Genomic DNA, 27,208 nt, shown 5'->3' on the forward strand with positions numbered 1-27,208 from the left:
ATTTTTAAACTTTGTCATTCACTGTATGCCATTTTATCACAAACTGATTTTCAGGGTGTATATTGTTTATTGGGTGTATTGGACTAGCATGTGTATGGCTTGAGAAAGCACTGTTTGCAAGAGCGAAATGGCTGTTGCCTAATCCATGTGAACGTGCTATCATCCCCTCACATTTGTTTTTATATTCATATAATAAAGGACTGATTTTAAGAAGATATCTGCTTCGGGAGAGCGCCCCCCGATCTGTTCTCTCCACTTTCACATTTGAAATATTGTGTTTGGGTTGAAGAGCACTGCATTTACAAGATATCACTGAACATATATGACCCACATATGTCTCTGCCTTTAAATAGTCTAAGGGAGGGTTCACACAGTGTAACGTGCAGCGTGACCTTTTGCGGGCCGTTCACGCTCCCATTGATTTCAATGGGAGCGGGGATCGTATGCGCCGCACTATTTTGCGGCCGTGATTTAGCGGCCACAAAATCATGGCTGCAAAATAGCGCGCCGCATACGATCCCCGCTCCCATTGAAATCAATGGGAGCGTGAACGGCCTGCAAAAGGTCACGCGGCGTCTACGTGCCACATCACACGGCACGTTACACCGTGTGAACCCTCCCTAAGAATGGAATTTGAGGTCTTAGTAGTGCCACCCGGTGTTTGTTCTTTTTCACATATTAGGGTGTATATATTTAAAGCCCTTATAAATCCCCCTAGTATAACTCAAAACCACATTTGGTAAGTTTGATATGTCTTCAAACGTTAAAAGGTGGTGAAAATTTAGACATTTAATTTTTCTTCAAATTGTTCATTTAGCCCTAAAATTTACACATTCACAAAAGATTAAGGCTAAGGCCCCATGATGCAGCTTTTTTTTGCAGATTTTGTTGCATTTTTTTGAGCCAAAGCCAACATAAGGAATAGGAAATATAAATAAAGTTCTTATACTTTTTCCCATCTGCTCAATCCACTTCTGGCTTTGGCACAAAAACCACAACAAAATCTGCAACAAAAAAAGCTGCCTTTCCGCAATGTGGGACCTCAGCCTAAAGGAGAAAATTCATCTCACAATTTGTTATGCAATATTTCCCAAGCACAGAGATACTCCAAATGTGGATGTAAACTGTTGTTTGGTAGTGTCCCAAAAAGAAGGAGTGCCACTGGGGTTTAAAAAGCAGATCTTAAAAAAAAAAATCTTAAAAACAGAGCTGGATTACTTTCCAGGTGCCATGTCTTATTTCCAGATCCCCTAAAGTTTCAGCGCACTGGAAAATGCCTCATCCCCGAAAAAATGACCCCACGTTGGAAACTACATCCCTCAAAGGTTTTTATTAAGGGGTATAATGAGCAGTTTGAACTCAAAGGTCTTCCACAGATTTCATTAACATTGGGACAAAAAAATGAAAAATTGCTTTTTTGATAAAGTTTTGCTTTGGCCCCAAACTATTCATTTTTACAAGGGGTTAAAGGAGAACATTCCTGCAAAATTCATTACATAATTTCTCCAGCACAAGGCAATACCAAATGTACACTGTTGTAAATGTACATGACGATATTTGGCTGTTGGAAAGCAGATTTTGCTGGAATAGTTTTCTGTTAGTTATGTCTTATTTGCCCCGAAACTACCAGTAAATTATAAGTCTCTAAAAAAGGGATTCCATTTTGGAAACTATACCTCTTTTAAGGATGTTGTCAATAGGTATTGTGAGCATTGTGATGGTGGGTATAAATCAAATTTTATTGGACAAACAGTGATTATTTTTTCACAAATAAAAAAAAAAAAAATCAACTGTTCCAAATTATTATGCATGGCAGAGTTTCTAAACATATTTAGGTGATAAAGAACTGCAATGTACAAGAGCAGTGTACATGTGGGCAATAGTTGCTGGTTATGGTACGTTAGCCCTAGGCTACCCTCCCTCCCACTGCACCCCCTTCTTCACCACCTCCCCTTCCGCGGAAGCCCCGCGCCAGCCACCGGCCTTCGCTTCCGCAGCAACCAACTTCACCCCTCGGCCTGAAAACCCACCTCCGATTTCCCCCGTGTGTGGTAGAACCCCTCTCATATCCCCGCCTCCTTTCCCACGGCGGTGCACATACATACCTCTGGGCCTCCCTCCCACGGAACCCCCAAACTCTTGGGCGGCCCCCGTTCACAACCCTCCTCCTTATGTGGGTTCTCTTTGTAACCCCACTCCCCTGGCCTCCTGCCTCCCTGGCACCCCCTGATTCTCAATTTCATGTCCCCCATTTTCCCCTTTCCCCCTGCTCCCCACTCCTCCTCCTACCATGGAGAGAGGGTCCAGAGCAGAGCTCACTAGGAGGCGTAGGTGTGTCAGGACCAGTCTCTCTAGGACCTTCATCAGGTGGGATGTCAGTGCTACAGGTCGGTAGTCATTGTAGCCCATCGGGTTGGGTTTCTTTGGGACTGGTACCACGCAAGATGTTTTCCACAGTTGAGGTACCACTCCTAGCTTTAGACTCATATTGTACATGTGCGTAATAATACCACCTAGCTGGTCACTGCACATTTTAAGAACTCTTGCGCTTATACCATCAGGTCCTCCAGCTTTGTCTGCTTTAAGCTTCTTGATTTCCCTACACACCTGAGACTCCTGCAGGATCAGATAGTCAGATTGCAGTTGTCTGCAGGTCGCTGGGGGTTGGGTCTTGGTGTGTGAGGGGAGGGGGGTTGTCTGACATGCTGGTGGAGGAAGCATTGGCTTGGAGTCGAATCTATTGAAGAATAGATTAAGCTCGTTAAGCCACTTCCTGTCCCCTACTGTTCGATGCCCTGTCTTTTGCTTGTGTTCTGATATAGCCTTAAGGCTATCCACACCTCCGAGATTCTACCCTCCCCCATCTGTAGTTCCATCTTCCGCCTGTAGTTGGCTTTCCCTTCTCTGATCAATTGTCTTAGCTGTTTCTGCTCCGCCCCCAGGCTATTTTTGTCCCCAGACCTAAAAATTCAGAAATATATATGGTTTTATTTTTATTGTAAGGGCGGGAATAAAAGAGTAAACTGTGTAGAAACTGTGTTGCTTTGACTGGCGGTATATGGTGACAGACGTAAGTGTGTTATACATTGGTGTCGGGGGATGTATAGAGTGTCTTGTTTAGGGGGGTAGTGGTGTACTTTGTATGTGTAACATGTGGATTGAAAGGTAGAGTTTTGATGAGTTGTGCTATGAATTGTTTTCGAATGTTAAGAGTGCGCATAGGGGATTTTGTGTGTTTTGCCTGGTTTTTGTGGTACGACGTTCACTGCAGAGGCGAAATCTTTGTCTAGCTTTGTAGCACGGTTGATTTTGGAGAGAAGGCTAGCTTTGATGTATGTGTTTCACAGTATTCAATCAGTTTTATATGTATTCTAGGGCTTGGGTTATTTTTTGTTTCTGTGTGTTGTTTTTTTTTTTGTTTTTTTTTTGGCAGGCTAGCTATTTGTTAATGTTTTATTTAACATGTGGTGTGTGCAGTCGTTAAACCCACTAGGGGTCTTGAACAGTGTGTGTGATCATTACAATGCATTGCATAATAGCGGCACTGCTATTGCAGGATACATAGCATAGCCTGCAGTAGCATGTAAAAAGTGACATCCCAGGGAGGCTTCACACAGCTACCAGCTGCCATAGCAACCTGACGCCCGCAGCAGTGCTGAGTGCGGGTGCCAGAGATGAGAATCGGTTCTGGCACTGACCTGAGACATTACCGCAGGTTGCCAACTGTGTGAAATAGTAGGCAACTGGGCGGCTATGGTATCCTCCTGGAGTAACGTTAAGGTGATGGACCAAGTGGGAAAGTATATGTAAATGTTTATAGTGCATGTAAAAGAGCAAAAAAGTGGCACTACTGCAGCTGAGGCAGAACTGCTTTATAAGCAGGTTAAGGCAAAAACTGCATATGGGCTCAGAAAAAAGATCCCTGGTGGTGCTCACTATTATGAATACATCAACATTTGGCACATGAAAAAAATAGAAAAGAAAAATAGGGCACTCACCAGTCAACGGATCTAAAAACAGCAACATTTTATATCATCCTTAAAAAACAAGGTCAGCCATTTCGCCCATCAGGACAGAGAAGATAGAATGATACAAAAAAGAAAAAAGCGACGATCGTTTCGTGCGTCTAGCACTTCGTCACTTCCATTTGTTTTATATACATGCACTTGCACTTTTGACTATATAACTAATGTATCAGATGTGTGATGCAGTTTCTGCCTATTAGGGCCTTTATGTGTTTGGATACAGCCTAAAAATTAAGGTGCAAAGTTAAAATTAAAGTATTTAAAGAAAATTGCCATTCAATGCCCAATATCTTGTGCCCAGACAAACCTAACACTTTTGTTTGGGCACAAAACTGCTCAGAAGACAAGAAGCTTTTTGGGTTCTGGAATATAGACTTAGAAGGATTAGTATTTGGACACCATGTCACCTTGACGTGTAATTCTCCGAAGAAATGTGGTCATCACAATGGTTCCTTTTGTGCACACTATACTTATTTTATGACAGACCTTTGTTATAATCTTTCTATGTGCTCTTATAGATATAGGACTATCGGTCATAGCACTGTGTATATTGTTTACAGTCACTATAGGTACCTTTACCATACTTACCTTTATGTAATTTTTGTAGATACACTTACCATTCAAATTTACATACCCATTTTTATGTCTATTGAATTGCTTTGAGTTCAGACATCCTTTGTCTGATGGTACTTGCCCTTCACTGTTGTATGTTTCTATCTTATATTTATCAATAAAATTTGTATCCTTTTAACCCATTTTGAGTACTCCTCCCCTTTTTTTTTCTTTGTGTTTCCACATAGCGGAGTGGAATGAGCAGAAGGTAGAACTATAAGAACTTCCTATATATTCCCCATTCCTTTTGCAGCCATTCTTGGCTCTGGCTCAAAACGCAACAAAAACTGCAACAAAAAAAGCTGTGTTTTCACAATGTGGGGCCTAAACCTTAGGATAGCTTCTATTTGAATTTTTTTTTTGCAGGTTGTCAGAATAGCCTCCTAGAGCATGATTTGGCAGTGAACATTTTAAGCTGTTTCCCATGTGGATGTGGAAAATTCCTTTTTTCCAATGAAACACTGTAGACCAAAATTTTTCATTTTCCCAAAAGGTTAAATGAGAAAAGGTGTCTCTCAACTTGATAAACAATTAGAGATGAGCGAACGCTGTTCGATCGAATAGGTATTCGATCGAATATCATGGCGTTCGATTTATTCGTTCACAATCGAATACAAGGCCGCATACGCAGTAAAAATTTGTGTCCCCTCCCACCTTCCCTGGCGCTTTTTTTGCACCAATAACTAGGCAGGGCAGGTGGGACAGGAACTACGACAACGGAGGCAGTTAAAAAAATTGATAAAACCCATTGGCTGCCAAAAACATGTGACCTCCCATTCATAAGAACGGCTGCCGCCCTATTCGCCATTTCAGCAGTCAGAGATAGGGAGAGAAAGACATCTGCTGAGGGCTAGATAGCAATTAACTTCAGATAGGCAGGCAAGAAATAAAGAAGAAAACCAAAAGCTCTTCTCAGAGCTATACACTGTAGGGACATCAGTCCAGCTTTCAACGGACGGTGGAAAACAGGGCTACAGAAAAGTTACAAGTTCACATATAGCGGAGAAACAGCTTTCATTTTTGGCTGTCCGCACACAAAATAGCTGGAATACACAGCAGTGACTAGATCATATAGAGCTGAAGAAAGCCTTGAATTTTTTTTTTTTTTTTTTTTTGGGGGGGCCTGAAAAATAGCATCAATCCACTGCATTTACAAGTTCATATACCTGATAAAAACCTTGAATTTTGCTGTTTCTTGAAAAATAGCAGCAATCCACTGCATTTCCAAGTTCATATACCTGATAAAAACCTTGAATTTTTTGGAGGGCCTGAAAAATTGCAGCAATTCACTGCATTTCCAAGTTCATATACCTGATAAAAACCTTGAATTTTGCTGTTTCTTGAAAAATAGCAGCAATCCACTGCATTTCCAAGTTCATATACCTGATAAAACCTTGAATTTTGGGGGGGGCCTGAAAAATTGCAGCAATTCACTGCATTTCCAAGTTCATATAGCTGATAAAAATCTTGAATGTTGCTATTTCTTGAAAAATAGCAGCAATCCACTGTATTAACAAGTTCATATAGAGCTGGAAAACAGCTTTTCTTTGTGGTGTATAGACAATCAAAAAGGGAATAGTACATCCATAATGCACAAAACTAGGAAGGGGACGAGGACGAGGACGGGGGCGTGGAAATGCAGATGTGGAGCAAGGTTGCGCTCAACCAACAGCGTGTACTGTGCCTACAGCTCTGCGGCAGCAAGCATTACGCTTCTCCACAGTCCCTGGCTTGATGAACACATTGAGTAGGCTGCAGGGTACAAACCTAAGTAGGCCTGAGCACCAGGAAGAGGTGTTACAATGGCTGGCAGACAATGCTTCCAGCACATTCTCCACCAGCCAGTCAGCCTCTACCTGAACTCTTCCTCCTACCCAACAGACTGCTCCTCCTTCCTCACAACATGCCCAATCTTCCCAGCAACCTAATCCCACCTTTCCTACCTCCCAGGAGCTGTTTTTGGCTCCATTCACTGTCCCTCTCTCTGTCCCACCATGTCCTGAATCACCAGAGGTAACAGATGACTTCCCTGATGCACAAACACTGAAGCATCCGTTATCTCCGGTTGTTTTTGTTGACCTGCAATCGTCCCTTAGTGACGACGATGACGAGAAACAGTTGCCATCAGGGCAGCCTGTTACCGTCGTCGTTGCGCAAGAGGAGGAGGAGGAGCTGTTGGAGGATTTGGAAGATGAGGTGGTGGACGATGAGGCCACTGACCCGACCTGGACAGGCGGATGTCAAGCGGGGAGAGCAGTGGAGATATGGAGGGAAGTGCAGCACCAAAGAGGGTGACTAGAGGCAGAGGCATGTCGAGAGGCAGAGGACAGCTGCTTCACCAAAGCCAGGCCACAGCCAGCAGGTCCCAAAATGTTCCCTCTTGTAGCCAGCCTAGAAACCCCCTCCATCGAGGCCACGGTCTTCAGTGGTGTGGAATTTTTTTTATGTCTGTGCTACAGACAAATATAGTGCCGTTTGCACTATAGGGGCTCTAAAAAGAGCAACCTCACAACTAGAGATGAGCGAACACCCAAATGTTTGAAGTTCGAAATCCGATTCGAACAGCCGCTCACTGTTCGACTGTTCGAACGGGTTTCGAACCCCATTATAGTCTATGGGGGAACATATACTCATTACGTGGGGAAACCCAAATCCGTCTCAGGAGGGTCACCAAGTCCACTATGACACCCCAGGAAATGATACCAACACCCTGGAATGACACTGGGACAGCAGGGGAAGCATGTCTGAGGGCATATAAGTCACTTTATTACATGTAAATCCCTGTCAGCTTGTGATTTTTGCAAGCTAACTTTTTCCCATAGGAATGTATTGGCCAGCGTTGATTGGCCAGTCTTCAGAATTCGGCCAATCAGCACTGGCTCTGCTGGAGGAGGCGGAGTCTAAGATCGCTCCACACCAGTCTCCATTCAGGTCCGACCTTAGACTCCGCCTCCTCCGGCAGAGCCAGCGCTGATTGGCTGGAGACTGGCCAATGCATTCCTATGGGTATGCGGTGATGCAGTCGAGCTGAGCGAGTGCACACACTCACCACTGCTGTGCAGAGACTCAGCAGTGTTGAGCCAGTTCTGCTCAACTATACCATGTGCCGGTCGGCTCTGCTGTGCGAGCTTGTCACACACTCAGCTCTGCTGATTCTGTATACTGATTCTGTATACTGGCCAATCAACGCTGGCCAATGCCAGCGGTGATGCAGAGCTGAGTGTGTGCCGAGCTCACACAGCAGTGCTGACCGGCACACGGTGTAGTTGAGCAGAACTGGCTCAACACTGCTGAGTCTCTGCACAGCAGTGGTGAGTGTGTGCACTCGCTCAGCTCCGCTGCATCACCGCATACCCATAGGAATGCATTGGCCAGCGTTGATTGGCCAGCCTTCGGCCAATCAGCACTGGCTCTGCTGGAGGAGGCGAAGTCTAAGATCGCTCCACACCAGTCTCCATTCAGGTCCGACCTTAGACTCTGCCTCCTCCGGCAGAGCCAGCGCTGATTGGCTGGAGACTGGCCAATGCATTCCTATGGGTATGCGGTGATGCAGCGGAGTTGAGCGAGTGCACACACTCACCACTGCTGTGCAGAGACTCAGCAGTGTTGAGCCAGTTCTGCTCAACTACACCGTGTGCCGGTCAGCACTGCTGTGCGAGCTCGGCACACACTCAGTCTGCATCACCGCTGGCATTGGCCAGCATTGATTGGCCAGTATACAGAATCAGTATACAGAATCAGCAGAGCTGAGTGTGTGCCGAGCTCGCACAGCAGAGCCGACCGGCACACGGTGTAGTTGAGCAGAACTGGCTCAACACTGCTGAGTCTCTGCACAGCAGTGGTGAATGTGTGCAGCAGAGCTGAGCGAGTGCACACACTCACCACTGCTGTGCAGAGACTCAGCAGTGTTGAGCCAGTTCTGCTCAACTACACCGTGTGCCGGTCGGCTCTGCTGTGCGAGCTTGGCACACACTCAGCTCTGCTGATTCTGAATACTGATTCTGTATACTGGCCAATCAATGCTGGCCAATGCCAGCGGTGATGCAGAGCTGAGTGTGTGCTGAGCTCGCACAGCAGAGCCGACCGGCACACGGTGTAGTTGAGCAGAACTGGCTCAACATTGCTGAGTCTCTGCACTTCTTCTGTATCTCATTCGGACAATCAACGCTGCTCAATGCATTCCTTTGGGAAAAAGTTTATCTCACAAAAAACACAATTACACACCCGATAGAGCCCCAAAAAGTTATTTTTAATAACATTCCCACATAAATAAAGGTTATCCCTAGCTATCCCTGCCTGTACAGCTATCCCTGTCTCATAGTCACAAAGTTCACATTCTCATATGACCCGGATTTGAAATCCACTATTCGTCTAAAATGGGGGTCACCTGATTTCGGCAGCCAATGACAGGGACGCTACATTTCACTGACGGCACACTGGGTGAATGTAATTGAGGCTGGGAGTGGGTCACAATCTGGGGCGGTCTACCTCATTTCCCCGCCCAACATTCCTGGCAGGGGCTCTGAACCACCACCCTCCACCTCCTCCGCCATCACACTGACCCCAGCTACCAGTTGGAAATGCTGCAGCACTGGCATGGGGAGACGTCAGCAGGCCGTGCTGAAGCTCATAAACTTGGGGGACAGACAGTACACTGCCTCAGAGGTGAGGGATGCCCTCCTTGATGAGACAGCAACATGGCTCTCGCCGCTGCACCTGGGCCCAGACATGTTCGTGTGTGATAACGCCCGCAACCTGGTAGCGGCTCTGGAGCTTGCCAACCTCCGACATGTTCCATGTCTGGCCCATGTGTTCAATATAGTGGTGCAACGGTTTTTGAAAACATACCCCAATGTAGCTGAGCTACTGGTGACAGTGCGGCGCTTGTGCGCCCACTTTCGCAAGTCCACAGTAGCTGCTGCTAGCCTCCGAAGCCTCCAGCAACGCCTCCATCTGCCAGAACACCGGCTGATGTGCGACGTCCCCACACGCTGGAACTCGACATACCACATGTTGAGTAGAGTGTGTGAGCAGCAGAGACCCTTGATGGAGTACCATCTCCAAAACCCAAGGGTTCCTCAGAGTTAGCTTCTGCAGTTTCTGCACCATGAGTGGCCATGGATGGCAGACTTATGCGAGATCTTGCATGTCTTTGAGGAGTCAACCATGAGGGTCAGTTGTGATGACGCAATTGTGAGTGTCACAATCTCCCTCCTGTGTGTGATGCGAGAATCCCTCATCACCATCAGGGATAACGCATTGGACGCTGAGGAATCGGGCATAGGTGCTGAAACATCCCAGCAAGATAGTCATGGCACACTCCTGTCCACTTCACAGCATACATTGAGGGAGGAGGAGGACGAAGTGGCAGATCTCATTGTCACACAGGAGGCTAGGGGTAAAGTTCATTGCGTCCCATTGATGCAGCGCGGTTGGGGCGAAATGGAGGAGGAGGAGGAAATGGAGAGTGAGCATTCCGGTGGGGGCAGCCAAGTGACGTCAAGTAACACTCTGGCACACATGGCTGAATACATGTTGGAGTGCTTTGCAACTGACAAACGCATTGCCAAAATCCTGGAGAGCAACGACTACTGAATTTTTGCAATCCTCGACCCTCGGCATAAAAATTTTGTTTGTAATTTTATTTCGGTAGAGGGGAGGGCCAGTTACATGAGTAATAGCCACAAGCAACTGGTGCAGAATATGATGGAGATGTTTCCATCAACTGTCCTTGGCGGCATGAGCATGAGCGGTGAGGTCATGACCACCGCCCCTACTGGGCGGGGTTTTCCTTTTAACTAGTGTGAGCCGACGCCCGCCGGGGGCTCACACTTTCGCTGGAAGTCCACGGAAGTTTGTTTATGATAGTAGTACAGTGTTAGGATTGGGTCCTGCAGGTTGCTATCATAGCGCGCAGCGCCACCTGTGGGTCAGTCTAACCATCCAGCTTTGACTTTACTGAGCATGCTCAGAAGTATTGGAGCTGCTCACAAGCTAAGTGCCATTTCTCCCCTACTGAGCATGAGCGGTGAGGTCATGGCCATCGCCCCTATTGGGCACTATTTAAAGAAATAGTGTGATCCGCCGCCCGCCGGGTGCTCACACTTTGACTAAAATTTCCTCAAAGTCCATGGAGTGAATGACAGTAGGCCTCTGTGTGGGCTTCCTCTGCTTCTCCTGGGTGCTGTTAGGTAGGACCTCTAAACCCTGAACTGTTAGAGCTACACCAGGGCTAGGAGCGGTAGACGCCGTTTCAGCTTGTAGATCTGCAGCAGGTATGGTCTCTGAGATAGCGTGTGTACTGTCTGACTTCATGTATGGCTCCTACCTGTGTGCGGGAGCATGGGTGTTTGATGGCTCCAAGCTGTGTGCAGGACCATGATAACTCCCCTGGTTACTCTAAGCTGTGTGCAGGAGAATGTTCTAAACTTCCGTGGTGGCCCCTAGCTGTCGCAGGGGTAAGTGTGTGTGTTTGTTGGCCTGGGGTGAGTGTTAACCCTTGGCAGCCGTGTGTGTTTCACTTGTACTGGTGCACCTGGCCAGTGAGCTAAACTGGCAGGGTTTTAGTTGCACCTTGTTCACATGGAGTGTCGCACTGTACACACTGTTCACATTGAGTTCAGAAATACAGCCGCCCACCATTGGGCCTGTGGACCTCGCTGTAGTGTTCTACAGACTAGAGGTTCGCTGTAATGTTCTACAGACTACCGATTCTGTCATGACATACTGCCGCCCACTGGGCCTGTGGACCCAGAGGTTGTTGTGAAGAGGTTGTTTTGTTCAAAAAAATATTTATACACACAGAACTGTAACATACAGGGACAGGCTCCGGAATTGCAGGCAGGTTTTCGGACTAGGTCTCTGCTTGGGGTTACCTCTGCTTCTATCTAGGTGCTGTTAGTTAGGACCTGTAAACCCTGAACTGTCAGCTCTGCACCAGGGCTAGGAGCAGTAGACACTGTTCCAGCCTGTGGAGCTGCAGCAGGTTTGGACTCTGAGATATCCTGTTTAAACTGTCAAACTTACTTGGTAATTCCTAACTGTTGCAGGGGAGCTCCTAGCTGTTGCAGGAGCATGCAAAACTTCCGTGGTGACTCCTAGCTGTTGCAGGAGCATATTTGTTGCTGACCTGGGGTGAGTTAACCCTTGGCAGCCTTGTTTGTTTCAGCTGTACTGGTGCATCTGGCCAGTGAGGTTAACCGGCAGGGTTTTGTTGCATCCTGTCACATTGAGAATTGCACCATGCACCCTGTTCACATTAAGTACTACACCACTTGTCTGCCGGTGCAGTTTAACTGGTAGTGCACTGTTCAGATGTACAGCCGCCCCCATTCTGGGCCTGTGGACCTCGCTGCAGTGTCTTGCAGACTAGAGGTTCTGTCATTTAAAAAAAAAAAATAAAAATATATATATATATATATATATATATATATATATATATATATATATTGTGGTAAAGTGTATGGTAAGGTGGTGGATGGAGTGTATATCTCTCCTGGTTTCCTCAGCCAGGCGAGATAAAGGACAGCCAGAGCAATCATGTTCTAGCAGAGCATAGTCTGCTGGAGCTCTTGTTCCTTATTATGGGCTGGCTTTTCTGGACTGGAGGGCAGGTTGGTAGTGGGATCCTTCCAGTCCACACCCTTACTCCACCACGGGTTTTGCCCTGAGCCCGGGACAGTCACAGGTGAGCTTCCTTAGGGCTATTTACTGGGGAAGGAAGCTCAGTTATGGGCCCTGGTACACACAAGGAGTGTGTGAGGAAAACAGGTACCTTGTGGACTTTGACCGGCTAATATGGTGACTCAACCTGCTGTAGGTCAGAGAGGTAACCTGCTGTGTAGGTAGAGCCGGACAAGGCTTAGGGTTTTTTGTTGTTTTGTTTCTTTGCTTGCACAGTGTTTTATGCTGAAAACCCAAATAAAACACTGGACTTGTTTATCGTACTACCTGTCTGCATGGTGTCATTGCCGTTCCCAACCGTGTGAGCTGAACCCCTTATATATATATTAGAGGGAGGACCCGGCTTCGCACGGGTATATTACATTTTATGTTTGTGTATTGGCCCCATAAGAATTGTCCAATTTTGTGCTGGTGTATTTTGTATGTTGTTTGTGTGTGTCCATAAGCGTCATGTGATTATGTGTATCTCATTTTGAATGTCAGTGAAAAACCTGTGATCAGTTGTTATGGATACCTGGAGTAAAGCTGTATCTAATCCTTCCCCGTGTAGTACTGTGTTTAGATGCAAGTATCCAATCCTTGTTGGTGTGGTACTTTGTGCAGATGCACATATCTAATCCTCCCCGAGTGGTATTGTGTGAAGAGGCGCGTATCTAATCTTCCAGTAAGTGAAACTGTGTGCAGAGGCGTGTCTAATGACTCTGGCGTGTGGTACTGTGTGCAGATGCGCGTATCTAATACTCTGGCATGTGGTACTGTGTGCAAATACACGTATCTAATCCTCCCCCATGTGGAACTGTGTGCTGAGACGCGTATCTAATTCTCTGGCATGTGGTACTGTGTGCAGAGGCCTGTATCTAATTCTCTGGCATGTGGTACTGTGTGCAGAGGCCTGTATCTAATCCTCCAAAGTCTGGTACTGTGTTCAGATGCACGTATCTAATCCTTCCCTGTGTGGTATTGTGTGAAGAGGCGTGTATCTAATCCTACAGCATGTGGTACTGTATGCAGATGTGTGTATCTAATCCTATGGCGTGTACAAATGTGTGAATTTATTCCTCTGGCGTGTGGATCTGTAAGCAGACTCATGTATCTAATCCTACGGCATGTGGTACTGTGTGCAGACCTGATTATCTAATCCTCTGGCATGTGGTATTGTGTGCAGACGCATGTATCCAATCCCCCGGCGTATGGTACTGTGTGCAGATGTGCGTATCTAATCCTCCGGCATGTGAAACTGTGTGCAGACGCACGTATCTAATACTACGGCATGTGGTACAGTGTGCAGAGGTGCGTTTCTAATCCTCTGGCGTATGGAACTGTGTGCAGATGTGCATATCCAATCCTCTGGCATGTGGTACTGTGTGCAGATGCGCATATCTAATCCTTCCCCATGTGATACTGTGTGTAGAAACGCGTATCTAATCCTCTGGTGGTGGTACTATGTGAAGACATGCGTATCTAATCCTCCAGCATTTTGAACTGTGTGCAGATGTGCATATCTAATCCTCTCCCGTGTGGTACTTAGAGCAGACACAAGTATCTAATCCTTCAGCCTGTGTAACTGTGTGCAGACGTGCACATCTAACCCTCGGTCGTGTGGTACTGTGTGCAGATGCACGTATCTAATCCTCCCCTGTGTGGTATTGTGTGAAGTGGCACGTATCTAATCCTACGGCATGTGGAACTGTGTGTAGACGTGGGTATCTAATCCTATGGCATGTGGTACTGTGTGCAGACGCGCGTATCTAATCCTACGGAATTTGGTACTGTGTGCAGACGCGCTTACCTAATCCTCAGGCGTGTGGAACTGTGTGCAGACGCGCGTATTTAAACCTCCCCTGTGTGGTATTGTGTGAAGAGGCGCGTATCTAATCCTACGGCGTGTGGAACTGTGTGTAGACACACGTATCTAATCCTCCCCCGTTTGGTACTGTGTGCAGACACGTTTATCTAATCCTATGGCATGTACAACTGTGTGAAGACACGTGTATCTAATCCTCCCCTGTGTGGTATTGTGTGAAGAGGCACGTATCTAATCCTACGGCATGTGGTACTGTGTGTAGATGCGCGTATCTAATCCTCCCCCGTTTGGTACTGTGTGCAGACACGCGTATCTAATCCTCCCCCGTGTGATACTGTGTGCTGAGACGCGTATCTAATTCTCTGGCTTGTGGTATTGAGTGAAGAGGTGCATATCTAATCCTTCGGCATGTGGAACTATGTGTAGACGCACGTATCTAATCCTACTGCATGTGGTACTGTGTGCAGATGCGTGTATCTAATCCTCTGGAGTGTGGAACTGTGTGTAGACGTGTGTATCTAATCCTATGGCATGTGGTACTCTGTGCAGATGTGTGTATCTAATCCTATGGCGTGTACAAATGTGTGCAGACACGCGTATCTAATCCTATGGCGTGTACAAATGTGTGCAAACGCACGTATCAAATCCTTCAGTGTGTGGAACTGTGTGCAGAAGTGTGTATTTAATCCTCTGGTGTGTGGGACTGTGTGCAGACCCGTGTATCTAATTCTACGGCATGTGGTACTGTGTGTAGACACGCGTATCTAATCCTACAGCATGTGATACTGTGTGCAGACGCGTGTATCTAATCCTATGGCGTGTACAACTGTGTGAAGACACGTGTATCTAATCCTCCCCTGTGTGGTATTGTGTGAAGAGGCGCGTATCTAATCCTACGGCGTGAGGAACTGTGTGTAGACGCACGTATCCAATCCCCCGGCATGTGGTACTGTGTGCAGATGCGCGTATCTAATCCTATGGCATGTGGTACTGTGTGTAGACGCGCGTATCTAATCCTCCCCCCGTGTGGTACTGTGTGCAGACGTGCATATCTAATCCTCCCCGTGTGATACTGTGTTCTTAGACGCGTATCTAATTCTCTGGCTTGTGGTACTGTGTGCAGAGGCATGTATCTAATCCTCCAAAGTGTGATACTGTGTGCACACACACGTATCTAATCCCTTCCTGTGTGGTATTGTGTGAAGAGGCGTGTATCTAATCCTTCGGCGTGTGGAACTGTGTAGACGCATGTATCTAATCCTACGGAATGTGGTACTGTGTGCAGACGCGTGTATCTAATCCTATGGCATGTACAAATGTGTGCAGACGCGCGTATCTAATCCTCTGGAGTGTGGAACTGTGTGTAGATGCCTGTATCTAATCCTTCGGCATGTGGAACTGTGTGCAGATGCACGTATCAAATCCTTCAGTGTGTGGAACTGTGTGCAGAAGTGCGTATTTAATCCTCTGGTGTGTGGGACTGTGTGCAGACCCGTGTATCTAATCCTCTGGCGTGTGATAATGTGTGCTGATCTGTATATCTCATTCTCTGATGCGTGGTTTGGATATCAGTGTTGTATTGTGCATGTGGAGTGACTGTGTGTATTGCAGTTGGAATACGAGTGAAAGTCTTGCAGGTTTGTATTGGCTAAGGGGGGGGGGGGGGCGGCACTGTGTTTGGAATGCTGTATCTCAGCAACAGTACGTCCGAGTGAGTTGGAGTCTCATCTTAAACCTTCCCGGATATCTGAAGTATCTCTGTACCAAATTTGGTGAAGATCGGTCCAGTCGTTTGGTTCGCATTAGAGAACAGACAGACAGATGGACAGACAGACAAGAATTCATTTTTATTATATACTAGAGGGAGGACCCGGCTTCGCACGGGTATATTACATTTTATGTTTGTGTACTGGCCCCATAAGAATTGTCCAATTTTGCACTGGTGTATTTCGTATGTGGTTTGTGTGTATGTCCATAAGCGTCATGTGATTATGTGTATCTCATTTTGGATGTCAGTGAAAAACCTGTGATCAGTTGTTATGGATACCTGGAGTAAAGCTGTATCTAATCCTTCCCCGTGTAGTACTGTGTTTAGATGCAAGTGTCTAATTCTTGTTGGTGTGGTACTTTGTGCAGATGCACATATCTAATCTTCCCCATGTGATATTGTGTGAAGAGGCGCGTATCTAATCCTCCAGTAAGTGAAACTGTGTGCAGACGCGCGTATCTAATGACTCTGGCGTGTGGTACTGTGTGCAGATGCGCGTATCTAATCCTCCCCCATGTGGAACTGTGTGCTGAGACGCGTATCTAATTCTCTGGCATGTGGTACTGTATGCAGAGGCCTGTATCTAATCCTCCCCTGTGTGGTATTGTGTGAAGAGGCGCGTATCTAATCCTCCCCGTGTGATACTGTGTGCTGAGACGCGTATCTAATTCTCTGGCTTGTGGTACTGTGTGCAGAGGCATGTATCTAATCCTCCAAAGTGTGATACTGTGTGCACACACGTATCTAATCCTCCCCTGTGTGGTACTGTGTGAAGAGTCGCGTATCTAATCCTACTGCATGTGGTACTGTGTGCAGATGCGTGTATCTAATTCTATGGCGTGTACGACTGTGTGCAGACGCGCATATCTAATCCTCTGGAGTGTGGAACTGTGTGTAGACGCGCGTATCTAATTCTATGGCATGTGGTACTGTGTGCAGACGCGCGTATCTAATCCTCCCCCATGTGGTACTGTGTGTAGATGCGCGTATCTAATCCTACGGCATGCGGTACTGTGTGAAGACACGTGTATCTAATCCTCCCCTGTGTGGTATTATGTGAAGAGGTGCGTATCTAATCCTACAGTGTGTGAAACTGTGCGTAGAAGCATGTATCCAATCCCCCGGCATGTGGTACTGTGTGCAGACGTGTGTATATAATCCTATGGCATGTGGTACTGTGTGTAGATGAGCGTATCTAATCCTCCCCCGTGTGATACTGTGTGCTGAGACGCATATCTAATTCTCTGGCTTGTGGTACTGTGTGCAGAGGCATGTATCTAATCCTCCAAAGTGTGGTACTGTGTGCACACACACATATCTAATCCTCCCGTGTGGTATTGTGTGAAGAGGCGCGTATCTAATCCTTCGGCGTGTGGAACTGTGTGTAGACGCATGTATCTAATCCTATTGCATGTGGTACTGTGTGAAGATGCGTGTATCTAATCCTATGGCGTGTACAACTGTGTGAAGACACGTGTATCTAATCCTCCCCTGTGTGGTATTGTGTGAAGAGGCATGTATCTAATCCTACAGTGTGTGGAACTGTGTGTAGACGCATGTATCCAATCCCCCAGCATGTGGTACTGTGTGCAGACGCGCGTATATAATCCTATGGCATGTGGTACTGTGTGTAGACACGCATATCTAATCCTCCCCCATGTAGTACTGTGTGCTGAGACGCGTATCTAATTCTCTGGCTTGTGGTACTGTGTGCAGAGGCATGTATCTCATCCTCCAAAGTGTGGTACTGTGTGCACACACACGTATCTAATCTTTCCCTGTGTGGTATTGTGTGAAGAGGCGCGTATCTAATCCTTCGGCGTGTGGAACTGTGTGTAGACGCGCGTATCTAATCCTCTGGAGTGTGGAACTGTGTGTAGACGCGCGTATCTAATTCTATGGCATGTGGTACTGTGTGCAGACGCGCGTATCTAATCCTCCCCCATGTGGTACTGTGTGTAGATGCGCGTATCTAATCCTACGGCATGCGGTACTGTGTGCAGACGCGTGTATCTAATCCTATGGTGTGTACAACTGTGTGAAGACACGTGTATCTAATCCTCCCCTGTGTGGTATTATGTGAAGAGGTGCGTATCTAATCCTACAGTGTGTGAAACTGTGCGTAGAAGCATGTATCCAATCCCCCGGCATGTGGTACTGTGTGCAGACGTGTGTATATAATCCTATGGCATGTGGTACTGTGTGTAGATGAGCGTATCTAATCCTCCCCCGTGTGATACTGTGTGCTGAGACGCATATCTAATTCTCTGGCTTGTGGTACTGTGTGCAGAGGCATGTATCTAATCCTCCAAAGTGTGGTACTGTGTGCACACACACATATCTAATCCTCCCCTGTGTGGTATTGTGTGAAGAGGCGCGTATCTAATCCTTCGGCGTGTGGAACTGTGTGTAGACGCATGTATCTAATCCTATTGCATGTGGTACTGTGTGAAGATGCGTGTATCTAATCCTATGGCGTGTACAACTGTGTGAAGACACGTGTATCTAATCCTCCCCTGTGTGGTATTGTGTGAAGAGGCATGTATCTAATCCTACAGTGTGTGGAACTGTGTGTAGACGCATGTATCCAATCCCCCAGCATGTGGTACTGTGTGCAGACGCGCGTATATAATCCTATGGCATGTGGTACTGTGTGTAGACACGCATATCTAATCCTCCCCCATGTAGTACTGTGTGCTGAGACGCGTATCTAATTCTCTGGCTTGTGGTACTGTGTGCAGAGGCATGTATCTCATCCTCCAAAGTGTGGTACTGTGTGCACACACACGTATCTAATCTTTCCCTGTGTGGTATTGTGTGAAGAGGCGCGTATCTAATCCTTCGGCGTGTGGAACTGTGTGTAGACGCGCGTATCTAATCCTCTGGAGTGTGGAACTGTGTGAAGACACGTGTATCTAATCCTATGGCGTGTACAAATGTGTGCAGACGCGCGTATCTAATCCTCTGGAGTGTGGAACTGTGTGTAGACGCCTGTATCTAATCCTTCGGTATGTGGAACCGTGTGCAGACGCGTGTATCAAATCCTTCAGTGTGTGGAACTGTGTGCAGAAGTGCGTATTTAATTCTCTAGTTTGTGGGACTGTGTGCAGACCCATGTATCTAATCCTCTGGTGTGTGATACTGTGTGCTGATCTGTGTATCTAATCCTCTGATGCGTGTATCTCAGTTTGGATATCAGTGTTGTATTGTGCATGTGGAGTGACCATGTGTATTGCAGTTGGAAAATGAGTGAAAGTCTTGCAGGTTTGTATTGGCTAAGGGGGGGGCACTGTGTTTGAAATGCTGTATCTCAGCAACGGTACGTCCGAGCGAGTTGGAGTCTCGTCTTAAACCTTCCCGGATATCTGAAGTATCTCTGTACCAAATTTGGTGAAGATCGGTCCAGTTGTTTGGTTCGCATTAGAGCACAGACAGACAGACAGACAGACAGACAGACAGAAATTCATTTTTATAATATAGGGAGACTAGAGGGAGGACCCGGCTTCGCACGGGTATATTACATTTTATGTTTGTGTAGTGGCCCCATAAGAAATGTCCAATTTTGCACTGGTGTATTTTGTATGTGGTTTCTGTGTATGTCCATAAGCGTCATGTGATTATGTGTATCTCATTTTGGATATCAGTGAAAAACCTGTGATCAGTTGTTATGGATACCTGGAGTAAAGCTGTATCTAATCTTTCCCCCGTGTAGTACTGTGTTTAGACGCAAGTATCTAATCCTTGTTGGTGTGGTACTGTGTGCAGATGCACATATCTAATCCTCCAGCGTGTGGTACTGTGTACAGATGTGTGTATCTAATTCTCCCCCGTATGGCATTGTGTGAAGAGACACGTATCTAATCCTCCGGTAAGTGAAACTGTGTGCAGACGTGCATATCTAATCTTACAGCATGTGGTACTATGTGCAGACGCGCGTATCTAATCCTCTGGCATGTGGTACTGTGTGCAGACAGGTGTATCTAATCCTCTGGCGTGAGGTACTGTGTGCAGATGCACGTATCTAATCCTCCCCCGTGTGGTACTGTGTGCTGAGACGCGTACCACATAATTATCTGGCATGTAGTACTGTGTGCAGAGGCATGTATCTAATCCTCCAAAGTGTGGTACTGTGTTCAGACGCACATATCTAATCCTCGCCTGTGTGGTATTGTGTGAAGAGGCGCGTATCTAATCCTACGGCATGTGGAACTATGTGTAGACGCACGTATATAATCCTACAGCATGTGGTACTGTATGCAGCCGTGTGTATCTAATCCTATGGCGTGTACAACTGTGTGAAGATGTGCGTATCTAATCATCTGACATGTGGAACTGTAAGCAGACGCGCGTATCTAATCCTACGGCATGTGGTACTGTGTGCAGACGTGCTTATCTAATCCTCTGGTGTGTGGAACTGTGTGCAGATGCGCGTATCTAATCCTCCCCTGTGTGGTATTGTGTGATGAGGCGTGTATCTAATCCTACGGCGAGTGGAACTGTGTGTAGACGCACGTATCTAATCCTACGGCATGTGGTACTGTGTGCAGATGCGCGTATCTAATCCTCTTGCGTGTGATACTGTGTATTGAGATGCGTATCTAATTCTCTGGTTTGTGGTACTGTGTGCAGAGGCTTGTATCTAATCCTCCAAAGTGTGGTACTGTATGCAGACACACATATCTAATCCTTCCCTGTGTGGTATTGTGTGAAGAGTCGCATATCTAATCCTACAGCGTGTGGAACTGTGTGTAGACGCGCGTATCTAATCCTTTGGCGTGTGGTACTGTGTGCAGATGCGCGTATCTAATTCTCCCCTGTGTGGTACTGTGTGCTGATGCGCGTATCTAATTCTCTGGCTTGTGGTACTGTATGCAGACACACGTATCTAATCCTCCCCTGTGTGGCACTGTGTGAAGAGGTGCGTATCTAATCCTACAGCATGTGGTACTGTGTGCAGACGTGTGTATCTAATCCTCTCTGTGTGGTACTGTGTGCTGAGACACGTATATAATTCTCTGGCTTGTGGTACTGTATGCAAACACATGTATCTAATCCTCCCCTGTGTGGTATTGTGTGAAAAAGCATATATCTAATCCTACGGCATGTGGTACTGTGTGCAGACGCATGTATCTAATCCGCTGGCGTGTGGTACTGTGTGCAGATGCACATATCTAATCCTCTGGCATGTGGTACTGTGTGCAGATGCGCGTATCTAATACTCCCCCGTGTGGTACTGTGTGCTGAGACGTGTATGTAATTCTCTGGCTTATGGTACTGTGTGCAGACACACGTATCTAATCCTCCCCTGTGTGGTATTGTGTGAAGAGGTGCGTATCTAATCCTACGGCATGTGGAGCTGTGTGTAGACGCGCGTATCTAATCCTACGGCATGTGGTACTGTGTGCATACGCGTGTATCTAATCCTCCCTGTGTGGTACTGTGTGCAGACGCGTGCATCTAATCCTCCCCCGTGTGGTACTGTGTGCTGAGACATGTATGTAATTCTCTGGCTTGTGGTACTGCGTGCAGAGGCATGTATCTAATCCTCCAAAGTGTGGTACTGTGTGCAGACACACGTATCTAATCCTCCCCTGTGTGGTATTGTGTGAAGAGGTGCGTATCTAATCCTACGGCATGTGGAACTGTGTGTAGATGCACATATCTAATCCTACGGCATGTGGTACTGTGTGCAGATGTGCATATCTTATGCTCTGGTGTGTGGAAATGTGTGCAGATGTGTGTATCCAATCCTTTGGTATGTGGTACTGTGTGCAGACGCATGTATCCAATCCCCCGGCGTGTGGTACTTTGTGCAGACGCGTGTATCTAATCCTTCGTCATGTGGAACTGTGTGCAGAAGCGCGTATTTAATCCTCTGGTTTGTGGGACTGTGTGCAGATGCGTGTATCTAATCCTCTGGCGTGTGATACTGTGTGCTGATCTGTGTATCTAATCCTCTGATGCATGTATCTCAGTTTGGATATCAGTGTTGTATTGTGCATGTGGAGTGACCATGTGTATTGCAGTTGGAATATGAGTGAAAGACTTGCAGGTTTGTATTGGCTAAGGGGGGGGGGGGGGCATTGTGTTTGGAATGCTGTATCTCAGCAACGGTATGTCCGAGCGAGTTGGAGTCTCATCTTAAACCTTCCCGGATACCTGAAGTATCTCTGTGCCAAATTTGGTGAAGATCGGTCCAGTCGTTTGGTTCGCATTAGAGCACAGACAGACAGACAGACAGACAGAAATTCATTTTTATAATATAGGGAGATATATCTCCCTATATTATAAAAATGAATTTCTGTCTGTCTGTCTGTCTGTCTGTCTGTTCCACACAGTTCCACACACTGAAGGATTTGATACGTGCGTCTGCACACAGTTCCACATGCCAAAGGATTAGATACACGCGTCTGCACAAAGTACCACACCCCGGGGGATTGGATACATGCGTCTGCACACAGTCCCACAAACCAGAGGATTACATACGCGCTTCTGCACACAGTTCCACACACTGAAGGATTTGATACGTGCGTCTGCACACAGTTCCACATGCCGAAGGATTAGATACACGCGTCTGCACAAAGTACCACACCCCGGGGGATTGGATACATGCGTCTGCACACAGTCCCACAAACCAGAGGATTACATACGCGCTTCTGCACACAGTTCCACACACTGAAGGATTTGATACGTGCGTCTGCACACAGTTCCACATGCCGAAGGATTAGATACACGCGTCTGCACAAAGTACCACACCCCGGGGGATTGGATACATGCGTCTGCACACAGTACCACATGCCAAAGGATTGGATACACGCATCTGCACACAGTTCCACGCACCAGAGCATAAGATTTGCACGTCTGCACACAGTACCACATGTCGTCGGATTAGATACGCGCGTCTACACACAGTTCCACACTCCAGAGGATTAGATACACGCGTCTGCAGACAGTTGTACACGCCATAGGATTAGATACACGTGTCTACACACAGTTCCACACACCAGAGCATAAGATATGCACATCTGCACACAGTACCACATGCCGCAGGATTAGATATGTGTGTCTACACACAGTTCCCCACGCCGTAGGATTAGATACGCGCCTCTTCACACAATACCACACAGGGGAGGATTAGATACGTGTGTCTGCACACAGTACCACACTTTGGAGGATTAGATACATGCCTCTGCACACAGTACCACAAGTCAGAGAATTAGATGTGCGTCTCAGCACACAGTACCACACGGGGGAGGATTAGATACGCTCATCTGCACATAGTACCACATGCCAGAGGATTAGATACGCGCATCTGCACACAGTACCACACAGGAGAGGATTAGATACAGGCCTCTGCACACAGTACCACAAGCCAGAGAATTAGATACGCATCTCAGCACACAGTACCACACAGGGAGGATTAGATACGTGCGTCTGCACACAGTACCCCACGCCAGAGGATTAGATATATGCGTCTGCACACAGTAACACATGCCGTAGGATTAAATACGCGCGTCTACACACAGTTCCACATGCCGCAGGATTAGATACGTGCCTCTTAACACAATACCACACAGGTGAGGATTAGATACGTGTGTCTGCACACAGTACCACAAGCCAGAGAATTAGATACGTGTCTAAGCACACAGTACAACACGGGGAGGATTAGATACGCACGTCTGCACAAAGTACCACATGCCTCAGGATTAGATATGTGCCTCTTCACACAATACCACACAGGGGAGGATTAGATACGTGTGTCTGCACACAGTACCACACTTTGGAGGATTAGATATATGCTTTCTGCACACAGTACCACAAGCCAGAGAATTAGATACGCATCTCAGCACTCAGTACCACACTCCAGAGGATTAGATACGTGCATCTGCACACAGTACCACATGCCATAGGATTAGATACATGCGTCTACACACAGTTACACACGCCGTAGATACGCGCCTTTTCACACAATACCACACAAGGGAGGATTAGATACGCACATCTGCACACAGTTCCACACACAAGAGGATTAGATAAGCACGTCTTCACACAGTATTACATGCCGTAGGATTAGATACACGCGTCTGCTTACAGTTTCACATGCCAGACGATGAGATACGCACGTCTTCACACAGTTGTACACGCTATAGGATTAGATACATGCGTCTGCATACAGTACCACATGCTGTAGGATTAGATACGCGTGTCTACACACAGTTCCACACGCCGTAGGATTAGATACGCGCCTCTTCACACAGTACCACATGCCAGATAATTAGATACGCATCTCAGCACACAGTACCACACTGGGGAGGATTAGATACGTGCATCTGCACAAAGTACCTCACGCCAGAGGATTAGATACACCTGTCTGCACACGGTACCACAACGCCAGAAGATTAGATACGCGCATCTGCACATAGTACCACATGCCGTAAGATTAGATATGCACGTCTGCACACAGTTTCACTTACCGGAGGATTAGATACGTGCCTCTTCACACAATGCCACACAGGGGAGGATTAGATACACACATCTGCACACAGTACCACACGCCGGAGGATTAGATATGTGCATCTGCAAACAGTACCACACCAACAAGGATTAGATACTTGAGTCTAAACACAGTACTACACGGGGAAGGATTAGATACAGCTTTACTCCAGGTATCCATAACAACTGATCATAGGTTTTTCACTGATATCCAAAATGAGATACACACAATCACATGACGCTTATGGACATACACACAAACCACATACAAAATACACCAGTGCAAAATTGGACATTTCTTATGGGGCCACTACACAAACATAAAATGTAATCTACCCGTGCGAAGCCGGGTCCTCCCTCTAGTATATATATATATATATATATATATATATATATATATATATATATATATATATATATATACAAGAATTCATTTTTATAAGATAGGGATATATATATATATATATATATACACACAGAACCATAACACCTGCACACCGTACACCGAGACATTCCACATCCCACAAATCGTTTAGCAATCTGGTTGCTAGGCAAATTTTTTGGTTCACCAACAAATAATCCAGGTGAAAGATAGTCTCCTAGAGATTTTTCCTTTCTTGCTACATAGCGTAATCCATTCCCTATAATTTCTTTAGAAACAGGGTCTGTATTCAAAATAGACAAATTTTTCTTAATGATATTTACTCTTATCATATTATGGACTAAAGGCTGTTGAAAAGGTTAAGCTGTTATTTTCTGTTGTGGTGGCAACTTTATTTTCCAATAATGATTCCCTTGATTTACCTCTTATTAATTTTTTAGCTCTACTTAGAGTCCATTCTGGATATTTTCTTTTACGTAACCTGTCTAAAGTTTCTGATGTAAAACAGTTACAATCATCATCCTTAGCACAAGCCCTTTTGGTCCGAATTAATTCGCTCATGGGGACAGATTTTATTGTGTGCTTTGGGTGGCAGCTGTCTGCCCGAAGTGCCGTATTCCCTGAGGTTGGCTTTCTGTACAATGAGGAAAAAACTTTTCCCTTTCGCATATCCCCATACAAGGTAATGTCCAAAAAATCTTTGCTTACAGAGCCGTGTGAAAAAGTAAATTTAAAAAAAAGTAAATTATCATTTAAATAAACTAAAAATGATGGTATGAACGCTACATCTCCTGACCATACAATCAGTATGTCATCGATGTAGCGTCCATGCCAGCTTAAACAATGAAAAAAAGGATTACGTACAGTATATATAGTTTGCTCCTCCCAATATGCCATATACAAATTGTGCGAGGGATGGTGAAAATGGATACCCATCGGTGCTCCACATATCTGTAAATAATATTTACAATGAAACATAAAAAAATTGTGCGTTAATAAAAATAAAGTAACTGAAAGAATATATTCACACGTCTCTGGTACATAGGGACTGTAGTTGTATAAATGATGTGCTAAGGCATCAATAACAAGATTGTGGGGTATGCAAGAATAAAGGGAATTTACGTCACAAGTTACCCAATTGTAATTTTCTTTCCACAAAAAATTGTTAAAAAACAATAACACTTCCTTACTGTCCCTAATATAGGCAGGTGTCCTGAATACCAGGGGCTGAAGAATTGAGTCTAGCCAGACTGCTATTCTTTCATTGACCGAACCGACACTCAAAATTATCGAACGCAATGGGGGAGGAGTTAATTGTTTATGAACCTTTGGTAAACCATAGAAAATTGGTGTTGTTGGATTTAGGTTAATTAAATATTGTGCCTCTGATGGTGAAAAAACACCTAACACTATACCCTCTGAGATCAAAATCTCAGAATTAAAACATTAAAACTCAGAGAGGCCTTTTGGATTCACAAATTCCAAACACTAGAGCCTCGCGGACTGAACCGTGATTATGACATCAGGAGTTTTTGTTAAGTCTTTGCTTAGACTCTTTATTTGATTACTAAAATATATTTTTCTTTCTCTGCAGAATCGATTATGACCTAGGAGGAAAATTATGGTGCCCGGGCAATACTTACCGGTGTCTTCTTACAAGGGGTAGTTCGCTGCCCCTTACCCACTTTTTTTCTTTTTTTCTTTTTTCCTTTCGTTCCCCCTTTCCCCTCCTTCACCTCTTTTTTCCTTTTTCCTTCTTTCCCCCCCCTCCCCTTAGCACCCCCCTTTTTTTTCCCCCTCTCTTCTGATTTTTCCCCTTTTTTTCCCCATTATTCCTTCACTTTTTTCTTCCTTTTTTTTCTCATTTTTCTTCTTTTTTCTTATTTAGATTTTTTTCCCCCTTTTTTTTCCCCTTTTTTTCCCCTTTTTTTCCCCCTTTTTTTCCTTTTTCCTTTTATATACACATGTCCCTTTAATTCCTCCATGTGTTCCAGCCTGGAACGCATGGTTATTCCATTATACACTTGTCCTTGTTTTTTATTTTTTATTTTCTTTTTTCTCTATTTTTATTATACTTTCTCCTTCCTTTCTTTTTTCCTGTGATCTACTCCATTAGTTCTTCTTATGTAGACTTGCCTGCACTCTCCTGATGCGTTCCACTGTGGAACGCATAACTTCCGGCCGCGGCACATGCGAACCGGAAGTGCCCGTCTTCCTTGTGCGTTCCACAGTGGAACGCATAACTTCCGGTCGCGGCACACGCGAACCAGAAGTGCCCAACTTCCACACTCCACGGGGCGGCTAATAACGCTGCGGACACAGGGAAACCTGTGTCTGCCCTCTATACCACCAACGCCATCCTCCTTCTCCTCCTTCTTCCCCTTAGCTGATTATACATTGTGGGGGAGGCGCCGAGGGTCCTTTGGCTTGGGGCCACGCCC

General features: G+C 46.0%; 1 protein-coding gene across 2 annotated transcripts in view; it reads right to left on the reverse strand.

Moving 5' to 3' along the window:
- RASIP1 (Ras interacting protein 1) overlaps positions 1-27,208 on the reverse strand; it is a 354,699-nt gene that overhangs the window by 132,210 nt on the left and 195,281 nt on the right. The window lies entirely within an intron of this gene.

The sequence above is a fragment of the Leptodactylus fuscus genome, chromosome 6 (genome assembly GCF_031893055.1).
Source record: "Leptodactylus fuscus isolate aLepFus1 chromosome 6, aLepFus1.hap2, whole genome shotgun sequence".
NCBI lineage: Eukaryota > Metazoa > Chordata > Amphibia > Anura > Leptodactylidae > Leptodactylus > Leptodactylus fuscus.